Source organism: Capsicum annuum, chromosome 4 (assembly GCF_002878395.1).
Source record: "Capsicum annuum cultivar UCD-10X-F1 chromosome 4, UCD10Xv1.1, whole genome shotgun sequence".
Lineage (NCBI taxonomy): Eukaryota > Viridiplantae > Streptophyta > Magnoliopsida > Solanales > Solanaceae > Capsicum > Capsicum annuum.
In genome coordinates, this window is record NC_061114.1 from 165,995,720 (window position 1) to 166,008,430 (window position 12,711).

Below are 12,711 nucleotides of genomic sequence, written 5' to 3' on the forward strand. Positions count from 1 at the left end.
ACGGTGTGCCTAGAAAGAAAGGAAAAGAATTATGGGGCCTCATTTATATTTAAATGATTTGAAGTGATAAGGCCCACACCTAAACAACTGTTTGAAGTACATCTTTAGTGTAGGAGGAAATCGTTTGCGTCTTAGCGATGTGTCCCATCAGGAAAATCCAAGAATAAGACATTCAATTTGAAATTTTTGGCTAAACATTGTGGGTCTTTTGACTTCGAACTCATTTACACACAGACAATTATTGACATGTGTCTCACCAAAGTTGGCAAATTTTATAGCAGAAATTGTATGGCCTTAGCATGGTATGTTCATCAACCTCTCTTCATAAGCATTTCCACGAGCAGTTCCTACTCTAATTGTTTGGAAATTCACAAATGATGGGCTGCCTCTGAATTCTTTGAATAAGACTAACTCGTTCTCATCATTCCTAAAAAACAGAGTAAATAAGTAAGATAACGAGTTACAACTCCTTAAAAGTTAAAAGTATATCATGAGTAAAATTTGACCATTGATTTGATTAAATAAGTAAAATTAACCTTTTAAAGTACGTTGAAACTAATCATCTTTGTGTAGATTAGTCACAGTTGAAATTATATTTTGAATCACTATATGGACCACGGTGATCACAAGGGCCAGTAGAACCATCTTTTTGTGCCAAATAACTTGGCCAATAACGACTTATGCTTTCAACATTCAGCCGTGCTAGCCCCTTTCTCAGACTTTAGTCACCCGAGTCACAAATCACAATGAATCCACCTAGTCTCCTAATTTTGATAAATAGGTTCAAGAATCTAATCCATCACTAATGGATATATTTAAGAGGAAAAGGCTAACTAATCAAATTAATTCGATATAATTATCTTTTCGGATTACTATTTTTACATATCCTAAGCTTGTTGAACGTTTAGAAACTCCAAATCAAACTAAACACACGAAGACCCTAACCAACCAAATGACCTTGGCTTTTGGTAATCTAAAGTTAAACTAAATTGATCATAATTATAAATTATATATATATATAAACTTACAATCTATATATATATATATAAACTTACAATCTATAGACAATGTGGATAAGATCATAATTGAGGCAACAAAGATTTTTTAAAAGAGAAAACACACAAAATGAATGAGATACGTATGTTACCTTGTACCATGTCATCATACTATTAATAGGAACATCATGAGATTTCCTAGCAAACAGCTTATTCTCAAGTACAAACCAACCTTGTAAGCCCATTTGTGTGTCTGATCTTTAATTACATATCCGTATATTAATTTTGAAATATTGTGAGTAATAATGTTTAAACCTCTAAGGCCCTTATGATACGGGAAGGCTAAACAAAAAGTTTCAAAATAATTCGTAATCTCTACCTAGTTGGCATACTTATGAACAACCAACAATCAACGTTCTTTTTTCTTAGAACATAATACTTCATCCGCCTAGCACATATTATGAGAACTTTGTTGCATATATACATAAAACTGTGCCCAACAACTATTCTAACAGATAATGAATCAAACATTCCACACTACAAAAACAAAAGTTTCTGCCCAACCATTCATATGGTTTAAGGCCTAATGTTCATATGTTTCTATGTTATTTTTTAAGTATATAGAAAGAATGTATTTGTGGTCGTTCAAATAATAGAACACGATTATTTTGTGTAATAGGCTTACTCAGCCGTGTATATCATCCTCCTATTGAAGATGGAGCTTCACTCCTTTCATTCTTAGAACATCATGTTTTTTTTTAAAGTAAAATAGATGATGAATTGAATAAACATTTCAAATATTCTTTAGGGCCTCACCGTTCCATCTAATTAAAAAAGAAGAACATCCTGTAGCTATTTATAATTTTGGTAAACAACAAGGTTGAAAAGGGGGAAAGAAAAACATATTGAATAGGGTTTATTCAGCGTTTATAAAGAATATACGATCAATTTATTTTATAAGTACTTATTTTATCAGGCCTCCCATAAATATGTCAGCCAAACTGCAAGTCCCAACTCTCTATTCCCATCATTTGATTGGCACTGAGCTCTCCTTGTAAATGAACTAAACAACCACCATGTGTGCAGTCTCTCCACCGGGCAAGATGACATCATCTTCTGGGTCCTAATGTCACACGAGAACAGGCAAGAGAGTGTGGTTGCAAAAACGACAGTGTTAAGATTTCAAGACATTAAAATATCACAGCATTTAAAGGTAAGAAGTTTGTTCCAAACCCCTGGTTGGATCATTACCCTTAAATCATAAACAAATGTGTCAACCATGATCAAGAGGGCAATACAGTGATCAAATATTATCAGTTTTAGCCTCCAATTGTAGAAAGTTTACGGATGGTCTGGCAATCCAACCTCTGCAAAACACCTCACTGGCCAAGTCAAATGAAACAATGCTGCAGTTATAACTTTCCCCATTTAGTAGACAGTAATAAGATACATTCGGGTAAGCAATATCGAGGAATTCTATGGAGTATTTATGGTTCTTCTTCTTCACAACACAACACAATTTAATAAACAACAGGGCAATCCTCTTTAAAAACCCCTCTAGCTATTAGACACGAAGCATAAGAATGGATCATTTCACCACCAATTAACAATTATGTTTCTCCAAGCCCAAGAACAAATATATAAGAATTGCCAGAAATGCCAAAGCATCAAGTGCAACTGAAAGAATGTTAGTTATGACGCTGCCACCAATCTGGCCTATATCGATAAACAAAAAAGCCCGACAAGAACCCTACGATGATCCAGGTTGTGTAGTTCACAACTGTGGCAGTTGGCATCATCCCTGTGGCTCCTATTAAACTGGCATGGTGATGAGTTTGATTCATTATTGTTTAGGGAAACCCCTGGCTGCTAACCACACAAGTACTGGTGCTATCTCACCAAATAAGAAGAACCAATTGACTATCCCATAAGTTCTTAAATCCCCGAAAATCCTTCTTGGTGCAATCAAACCCCAAATAACTGAATCATCATAGAACACATTATCCAAAGGACAAGTTCACCCGGTGTTGAACAATGTTTTGTTGCATATGTCTAGAATTGTTTTCATTAACCCACGACTATTCCCAAATACACGAATTATGCTATTAGAGTCCCTACTATCTGCATTGTCCATTTTTTATGATTATAAGCATATAGATGTACAAATAAAGACACTTAGCATGCAACAAGAATAGAATTAATCAATCAACTAAGCTCAAATTTCCTACAATTCGTTTTACCCATTTTCTATGATTATAAGCATACAGTCTGCATGAATTATCTGAGAGCCATAAACATTGTTCTTGGAGGAATTTTTATGTAATGGCCGAGCTTGAAGTCTTGGAGGAAAGTTATAGCTTGGTTCATACTCTGAATTCTATATTTAGTCGTCTATGTTGAATCATAATCTGATAATGTAAGAAAGTTTCAGCTTTGTGCATGTGTGAAATATAAACACTTCATCTACTTTGTACAAATATTGATAGGATGGAATCGAGATTTATGGAAGGATTGGAATCAGTTCCATTGATGAGATTTCGGGTCTATATATCACCAATTCAGGAACAATGGCAAAACAAAAAAGCTGCCTGATGAGTGTATCTTCTTACAAACAAATTGTAAATGTATGAATTGCAAAGTGGGAGTGAAAGTGACCTTCTTCAGGGCACTATGTCCAAAATTGAACTCAATTTGATCTCTTAAATAACCTTTTCTCATGCTATTGAAAATATATGATAGGAATAAGTTGGATATGATTAACTTGTTATCAGTTAGTACGATCATCTAACAAATTAAGAGATAATCATACTAAGAGGGTGTTTGGATTGATTTATTTTTAAGGACTTAAGCACTTTTAAGTGATTTAAAGTAATGTGATTTTAAACACTTCACTTAAAAGTACTTTATTTTAGACTTAAAAAGTACAATAAGAACCAAGCCAAAAGTTGGTTGCTACCAAATTCTCGCTTTGAGCTTTTAGCTTATATGTCTATCAAAAAAAGTCGATCCAAACACACACTAATCCGCTTTTTCTACATCTAATGGATTCTATTTTGCCCACTGTGTATCCAGTTGGGTAGTTAGGCTAAGTATGCTGCCTAAGAAACTTTGAACCTTTTATTTTCTTTACTATGGTATTCAGATAAAAATTAAACATTTCTTGGGCTTCAAAGACAGAAGTTTGTGAATAATATTCAAAACAGACTTCTTTTAGCCTATAGCTGAAGCATTGTAGTACAGGTATGTCATATTCAGAGCAAGAGCAAGAAGGAAATGAGTCTTGTTGCCAATCACAATGAACCATCTAATTGTTAGTAATCTAACCACAATAACTATACAAAGTCATTGCCGTTGAAACATTAACCATATTACCTATAAATCAGTTGATTGATCTAAATTTATATATACAGATAAATTATGTTTCCTCTCATATTAGGTAACACAGGTACTTACATATTAGGTGACACTACAACTTCAGATGTTTCGTGTTTAATGGTTGAACTTATATCTTCTAATCTCTATCATTCTTATCATCGAGTTCAACCAGTTCTATTTGCCTCCCTAAGATCCTTTTGATATGGATGGCTCCAACATGAGAAAAAAATGAACGACTCCTAAACTTGACATATGATAGAGATTTGACAACTTATTATATTTCTGATCTGAATTTAAATTGATGGGGAGGATAAATCTGGTTGCTACTTGACTCAACCAAGTTGGTACTAAATCTAAACTTCAACCATCATTGCTGAAAATTTGTGAAGCTTACAGAACTACTCTTGCTCGATGACCAAAAGAAACAAATCTAATAGTGGCAAAAAGGGGCCAACTGGGGCTAACTGGCACCTAAGAGATTTGACGCCAAGGATGTCATAGACATGCAAAACGACAGATCAATCTAATTTCCTATCAATTTTCTAACCTAGCATGCTGATTTTAGCTTATAATTCAATGTTTTGGTACTATTCACATTATCTGGTAGGAAGTCGAATACATGTATCAAATTATACTTTGTTTTTGTAATAAGAATACCTGAAGTAGACGTCTGGATAACATTTTTTTAAAAAGAATCAGCAATAGTGATCTCTTCATGTGCTGCTTTCGGTAATTCAATTTTATAGTGATATTGCTAAAGCAGTCTATTGAAGGAACCTGTAGCTAAAAATGAATCTCTAGTTCACTTAGGAATCTGAAAATACAATTAAAAAAGGAATTGCAATTGCTAGTAGTGACAATTAAAAGGAAAGAGTATATCGCATATACAATCGGTAAAGAGGATGTATATATATTGTAAAGTTAATAAGAGGAGATGTGATAGTCACAAGTTAGTCTTTATTGATTTAATCATGAGTTTTCGGGAAAAATCACAAAGTGATCTGTATCTGTGATCTCCCCAAGTTTTGCAGATTCAATCATTTATATTCTTTAATACTACTCAAGTAATAATCATGCCTAATCTATACGGTAAAAAATACCTGAAACATATAGAGAACTGGGAGCCGACAGAAAGATAGGCAAGAGGCAGTCACTTTCGGGCATGTTCTTCAACTGGATTAATAATGCATGTATGAACCAACTACATTGTCTTCTTCCCTTCCATTGACATGTGAGTTGTGGCTTCTCACCATCTTCAAGCTCAAACAATCCAAATGAATTTTAGAGACAATCTTGTGGTGTATCCATTTGTAGTGAGTAGGACTTCTTTCTCGTTCATCAATTCTCCCTCGCTCTATTGAAAAGTAGAAATTCAATCATCTTAAAGAGACAAATATTATGGTTTTTGTGACATTTATTACACGTAAACACACTCATATAAATATAATAATAAAATAGACTACACTTTTGTCTACAGTTTTCACTTTCATGAATTTCATGACTTTTCTCAACTCAAATTTCATATTCTGTAATGTGAAGGTCATGGTGTAACAAACAACTTTCAGTCGAGGGGCACACAAGAGACGGCGGTTTATCAAAGAAAAGTGTAACCCCCAGCTCAGCAAACGGCACCACACTATCAATTAAAAAAGAATAATTTTTTAAAGAAAATCTGTAGCTATAAGAACAAAACTCTAGATTAGCTAGAATCAATATCTTATCGGAATTAACATGTGCTCATAAGCAAAGAACCTTGTTGCTTATCATTGTAAACAAAAACATTTTGAATAATAGGACAAAAAAGAGATTGAACATGTATATACATTAAACATACTCAACAATAAGGCTTCTAAAACAACAACAACAACAACAGACCCAGTATATTCCCACAAAGTGAGGTCTGGGGAGGGTAAAATGTACGCAGTCCATACCACTACCTCCGAGGAAGTAGAGAGGTTGTTTCCGATAGACCCTCGGCTCAAGATAGAGAATAATATACCAAGGTCGTAATGAGACATGAAACAGGATGTATAGCATAACAGAGATATGAGATAAGAAATAATAACCCTAAGTATCAGAGAAATAGGAAATAAGAGGAATACGAACAATACGGAATAGGGGAACAGAAAACGGATACCCATGTAATAGTAACATGCACTCACAGACCTAATACACCCCCCACACCCAAACTCTCCTAACACCTAGCCACAACCTACACACTCACACTAGCCGTCTACCCTAATCCGCGCCCTCCACAGCTTCCTGTCTAGGGTCATGTCCTCAGTAATCTGAAGCAGCTCCATTTCATGCCTAATCACCTCCCTCCAATATTTCTTTGGCCTACCTCTACTCCTCCTGAAGCCATCCAAAGCTAGCCTCTCACACCTCCGAACTGGGGCATCCATGCCCCTCCTCATCACATGTCCAAACCATCTCAACCTTCCTTCTCGCATTTTGTCCTCCACCGAGGCCACTCCCACCTTCTCCCGAATAACCTCATTCCTAACTTAATCCCCTCTAGTAAGGCCACACATCCAACGCAACATTCTCATTTCCGCCACCTTCAATCTTTGAATATGAGAGTTTTTGACTGGCCAACACTCCGCTCCATACAGCATGGCTGGACGGACTGCCACTCCGTAGAATTTGCCTTTAAGCTTAAGGGGCACCTTCTTATCACACAACACTCTCGAGGCGAGCCTCCACTTCATCCAACCTGCTCCAATACGTTTAGAGACATCCTCATCAATCTCGCCATTTTCCTGAATCATAGACCCCAGATACTTAAAACTATCTTTCTTACAAACATCCTGAGAATCCAACCTCACCACCACACCGTCCTCCTGACTCGAGTCACTAAACTTGCATTCCAAATACTCCGTCTTGGACCTACTCAACCTGAACCCCTTAGATTCCAGGGTTTGCCTCCAAACCTCCAATTTCTCATTCACACACCCCGCGTATCATCAATCAGCACTACATCATCCGCAAATAACATATTTTGGTGTACTTGCAAGGTCCCAATTTGTATAGAGGATTGGACCTCTTTTGTTCAGAACCATATTTTGGTGCATGCTCTCTTCTTCAAGTACATGTATACGGGGTTTCCCCCTAAATGTTAATAAAATTATTTACCTTATAAAAAAAAAAGGTTGAAGTGGCTCAACACGGGCAGAAGTATACCTGGAATGACAGAAGTGGTGATAGAAGAATTTACTCGTAAATAAATTGGATGTATATGAATATTTATTTGGCTGAATAGCATGCCTTCTTGTAGAGCTTTCTACTTGCCAGAAGGTGGTCTAAGTGATCACTGCCCAGCTAAATTTACCATGCAAAATCAGTTTCACAGGACAAAGAGCACTATTCAGTATTGCAATGCTCGGTCTCTACATCCTAAATTCACTGAAAAGGTGCAGGCCATATGGAATGTTCAGCTAGAGGGATATAAAATATGGCAAGTGGTAAGAAGATTGAATTTGTTGAAGCGGGGTTTAAAAGAGTTGAACTCCCAACACTATAGGAATATTGTATCTGAGCCTGAGGAGGATAAGGAAGCATCGATACTTGCTCAGAAGAAACTGCAATCTGACCCTATGAATGCCTAGTTTCCGATATATAAATAGTATAGCATGTAGATATGTGATATAAATAATGTAGTCATAGATGTAAACAATATAACACTTGTCAACCATATAATATCTACATGTAAATATACGCCGTTTAGCTAAGAAAAATGTTCCAACATTGGGCCCGTACTAGCACGGGCCATTACTACCTAGTTGACAGAATAAGAGCCCAGCCCTGATGGTTCTAGTAGTGGGTTTTTACAGGCTACTTGGGGGTAATAGGACAGGATGTCACAGAAGCAATACCAGAATTCTTCAGGAATAGGAGGAATAGGAAGTTACTGAAGCAACTCAACACTGATAACATTGCCCTGATACAAAAGATCACTGCTCCAGAATTTGCTAGCCAATAAACACCTATTGCAATCTGCAATGTTTTGTATAAATGTATAAGCAAGATGATTTGCATGAGACTAAGAGGCAGGGGCGGAGCCAGGCCTTGTTAGGGGGTTCAGCCGAACCCCCTTCAATGGAAAAATACACCATTTAGACATGGTTAAAATTATTTTATGTATCTATAGTAGGTGTTGAACCCCCTTCGGCTAGGTTTTCTTCTAATATTGAACCCCCTTAGTTGAAATCCTGGCTTCGCCTCTGCTAAGAGGAACCATAAGCCATCTGGTAGCAAACAACCAATCTGCATTTAGAGATGCATTGGCTCAATGGGCGGGACTGCAATGGCCACCAGGAGATATAAAACATGTGCTAGAAGGAATTAAAAGGGGAAGGTGGAAACAGTTTCATAAGGAGGTGATAGCAGGCCTTTGGAGCTGTATTATCATGTTTGACAGGCAAGAATAGGAAGATATTTTCAGGAATCAGTGTAAATACAGACATAGTAACTGCACAAATTAAATAGGAGTTTGTTGTTAGACTAGCTACAGTGAGGATGTCATAGAAGGCTAGTAGATGTAGTAACCTGCTTCGGAAATTCTTGTGTAACGTGAGGTTGTTGGAGGCCTAATTTTCATGATACTCTTCCTAGAAGATGGTCATGAGGTTAGGTGCATTGTTTTCATTGTTAATGGTAATATTTACATTTGTTACCAAAAAAAGAGAGTTTTAAGCAAACTCACAAGTATAAGCTATAATTAGATCACAATCAAAATGAGTCTTCTGGGGAAACAGACTTTTAGGTAAGATAAGAGCTCAGAAAGACTCCTATATTGAGGCAGAGATGAAGGAAATAAACATAAACCAGTTTATAACAATTTGTGAATAGAGTCGTATGGGGCTAACGAAAACAAAGGTACGAAGATGGTGGTTTTGATCCCAAGCTAGACTGAATGTAATCTTACCCAGTCATATTTGGGGATGAGCCATGAAAAGTTTTAAAACAAAAGAATGACCAAAGTCCAGAGGAGGCTATGCAATGGCAATCTCATGAAATATCACATCATTCCAGAAATAAAAATTTAATATGTGCTTCTTCTTCTTTTAAAAGTTCTAAATTAGAACTTTACCTGATACTCAGCGAGTAATATTTACTAAAGCGTTGTACATAAGGGGGGCCAAGTCCCATCTGAAACTCTAACAGAATTCAAGCTTTAAAGACAAAACTTACCTGTGGTTTCTTGTCATCAGGCCAAACGAGTGATTCTAACCTCAGTGCTGTATAAAGACCTCCAAACCCACCACCTACGATGCAGACCCTTGGCTTCTAAAACCTTGCAACAATAAGAACGAAGCCGTTGCTATCAGTATATGTTGTGGTTGCTACCCCTAAGTTAAGTAAAACCATAAGTTGATAAAGATTTGCGTGGAAATTCTGCCTTGGAATACATACATATAACTTGCTGCCAGATGAAACATTCGGGGACGCATTCAAGTCGGTAGGACTTTTGGAATATATGGAAAATGTATTGCTTTATAAGTTGTAAAACAATATTTATGACTCGATACATTAACTCGTAGTAAGACTTTGGTACAGGATTAAAACACTGATTAAGTTGAAATTACATCTATGATCTGTAACTTTGGATCTCCTGTGGACTGCATCAATTGCATGGACATTCTCCAGCATGTCATAAAGAACTTTCAACTGTTTTGTTGTAATTTTTTATCCTCTCATTTGCATCTCATAGATTAAAGTGGTCAGCAAAGTGACTGCTTCCAACACATCATGTTTTTCACACAAATTCTCTTCATAGCCCAAGTATTTTTCAATAGACTGATGCAACAAAAATGCATTGCAGGTATTTGGTGGGAACAATATGGTGATGTTGCTCATACATTGCGCAGAGGCGCTATTAAAATACTTAGCCACGTGCACAGTACGTTCACTTTAGAGCGAAATTGGAGCACATTTCAGAAATCCACTCAGAGAAGCGCAATAAGATTGATAAGGAAACACTTCTAGAGCTGATTTACATAACTTATAACCTGAAGCTAGCACGGTGTTTGGTTTCTAAACCTACCGAAGAAGATTTCCTCCAACTTGATGGCATAGATATGACATCTGACTGGGTAGAAGAGGCACAAAATCGTAGTCCAACTCAGTGGCTTGATAGATTTGGTTCGGTTCTAGATGGGAATGACTTGAAAACACTACAGTTTACTGCTGCAATATTTGGTGCTACTGACCACATATTTGGTTTGTGATCATGTTGACTGTTCACACCCTAAATGCACAATTGCATTTATCCATCATAATAGTGTCTTGGAATTGTATTGTACTTTCATTTGCTCTTTTTTTTCTTTTAATGTAAATACCTAGTTAGGAATGATGCTAGTAGGTTTTCTCACTGGCCATCTAGATGTAATGCCTACAAATGATAAATATAGAGGGCTAATACCTAAACTATCGCCTACTATTTATCAAAACATTGGTGATATTTCATGTAGAAAACTTAAAAAAAAATAAAAAAATACTTTAAGTATGTTTTAACCGTTCAATCAAGAATAAAATAGAGAAGGCCTAGAAAAGAAACAAAAATTAAGTAGCTAACAATTCATACTGGACACAAAATAAAGTGTAGAAATGAATTTTGTTCAAATCATAGTAACATCTTGTGCTGCTGTAGCAATTACTCTATTAGTGTGTCTATGAAAATTGTTGAACAGGGTATGGTTCAGACCCAAAAGATGAGGAGTTTATCACTTAAAAGGTCAATACCATTTTAAGGACGCAGAAATACCAAAACTTTTCGAGAGGCGTATGAAATCTGCAACCTTATAATAAGATTCCTTCAAGGGAAGACATCTTCTGAAATAATTTTCAAGGAGATAGAAAATGATTCAGAAAAGACAGCTCTATTCTCGTAATATACATGACATACTTTCAAAAACACTCTTGGCAATTTCAATATCCGTCGAAAGAGTATAAATCACTATAGCCTAATAATTTTCTATCTTTTCGGGAAGGAATCTCGATATCATAGGCACTAATATAGAGAAGGAGTGAGAAGGAGATATTGTAGAGCTAGAGTAAGAGTGACTGTATTCAGACTACAATGTTGGCTAACTTTTCGCAATTGGTACAGACTACAGATATACCTATTGATGAGAAAAACAGTTCAATTTAAAAAAATGTGAACTCGGACAAGCATCTGATATCTTCTTACATAAAGCTTGACATTATCCATTAATTTTAGTCATAAAATTGGGAGAGAGAACAGACAGAATGTTAACAACATTAGACTGTGAATTGAGTCGTAAAATAAAAATTGATAAAAACTGGGGAAAAAATTATACGAAAATTTGAAAGAACATACCTGAAATTCTGAAGATGGAATAGCTAAAGATGGAGAGTCATAAAAAGGATAGTCTGGTGTAGCAAAGCTCCTGTTATGTGCAGTATCCGAGAAAGGGCCCCACCACTAAAGACGGATAGTGTACAATGGGTAGAAAATTTTGCGCCAAATGGTTCTAGAGCTATGAACAGATGTGTCTGCAAATTTACCTTTTTTTGCTTAATATCTCATCAAAATCAAGATAGTATCATTTTTCTCATCACTCTACCTGTTAGATAGTTTCTCAGAATAAATCAGAAGAAAAAAACTTTCTAAAACCAGGAAAAAAATGGTATGAATCAACAAGATCAGATGAAAAATACAAGATACTATAATCTAATCTAATATTGAGTAAATAATCTATTCTAAGAGAACGCAATCAAATTTAAGCAGGGGATTCCTAATAATTGTAAAAATAATAGTAAAAAATTAGGAGAATTCACAACTTGTGCAGAAATTGCAACTTCAGATCCCACTTCTCTAAATAGTCTTGCCTGAATATCAGAGGATAGAACAATACTAATTAGATAAAGTTGTCAAACCTGCCAAACCCATGATTCTTTCCTTTGGCTCTAAAAATTATCACCCCAAAATTTTGTACTACTACTGAATCGACATACATAATTTAAAATTAAATGTACAGGTATATGTGAATCGCAGTTTGAATTTAGCGTCGTTAAGAATTGTTAGGTGAAAGAAAAGAAGAGATCAGAAGAGACGAAGAAGAAGGATTGAGAATATGATAATATGGACAGAGATAAACAGTTGCAAAAGAAGATTTTTTGTTAGATAAATTGACTATTTTGCCCTTAGTCGTTCAAGAGTTCTCTCTTCTATTTAGTAGACTAGATAGGTATGCTTGTGCGCGTTGCACTGGCCCAACGCGTATAGTAAAATAAAATAAAAATATAACAACAAGTGACTATTTCATTTGATTGGGTCAATTGATGGAACCCGTGATCTCCAGATCACATGACAGCA

The 12,711-nt window shown here is 35.9% G+C and overlaps 1 long non-coding RNA gene across 4 annotated transcripts; it reads right to left on the reverse strand.

Annotated features, from left to right (window-relative positions):
* Window positions 1–1,775: 1,775 nt before the first annotated feature.
* LOC107867758 lies at window positions 1,776–12,486 on the reverse strand. Of its 4 annotated transcripts, none has more exons than XR_007054468.1 (4): window positions 12,273–12,472; window positions 11,713–11,959; window positions 9,564–9,666; window positions 1,824–5,724 (listed from the first exon to the last, which is right to left on the reverse strand). It is a non-coding gene; the product is annotated as an uncharacterized LOC107867758 (long non-coding RNA). The 4 variants fall into 4 exon arrangements; XR_007054469.1 differs by having other exon boundaries at window positions 11,713–11,888; window positions 12,273–12,471; XR_001673303.2 differs by having other exon boundaries at window positions 1,776–5,724; window positions 8,246–9,666; window positions 11,713–12,486.
* Window positions 12,487–12,711: the final 225 nt, after the last annotated feature.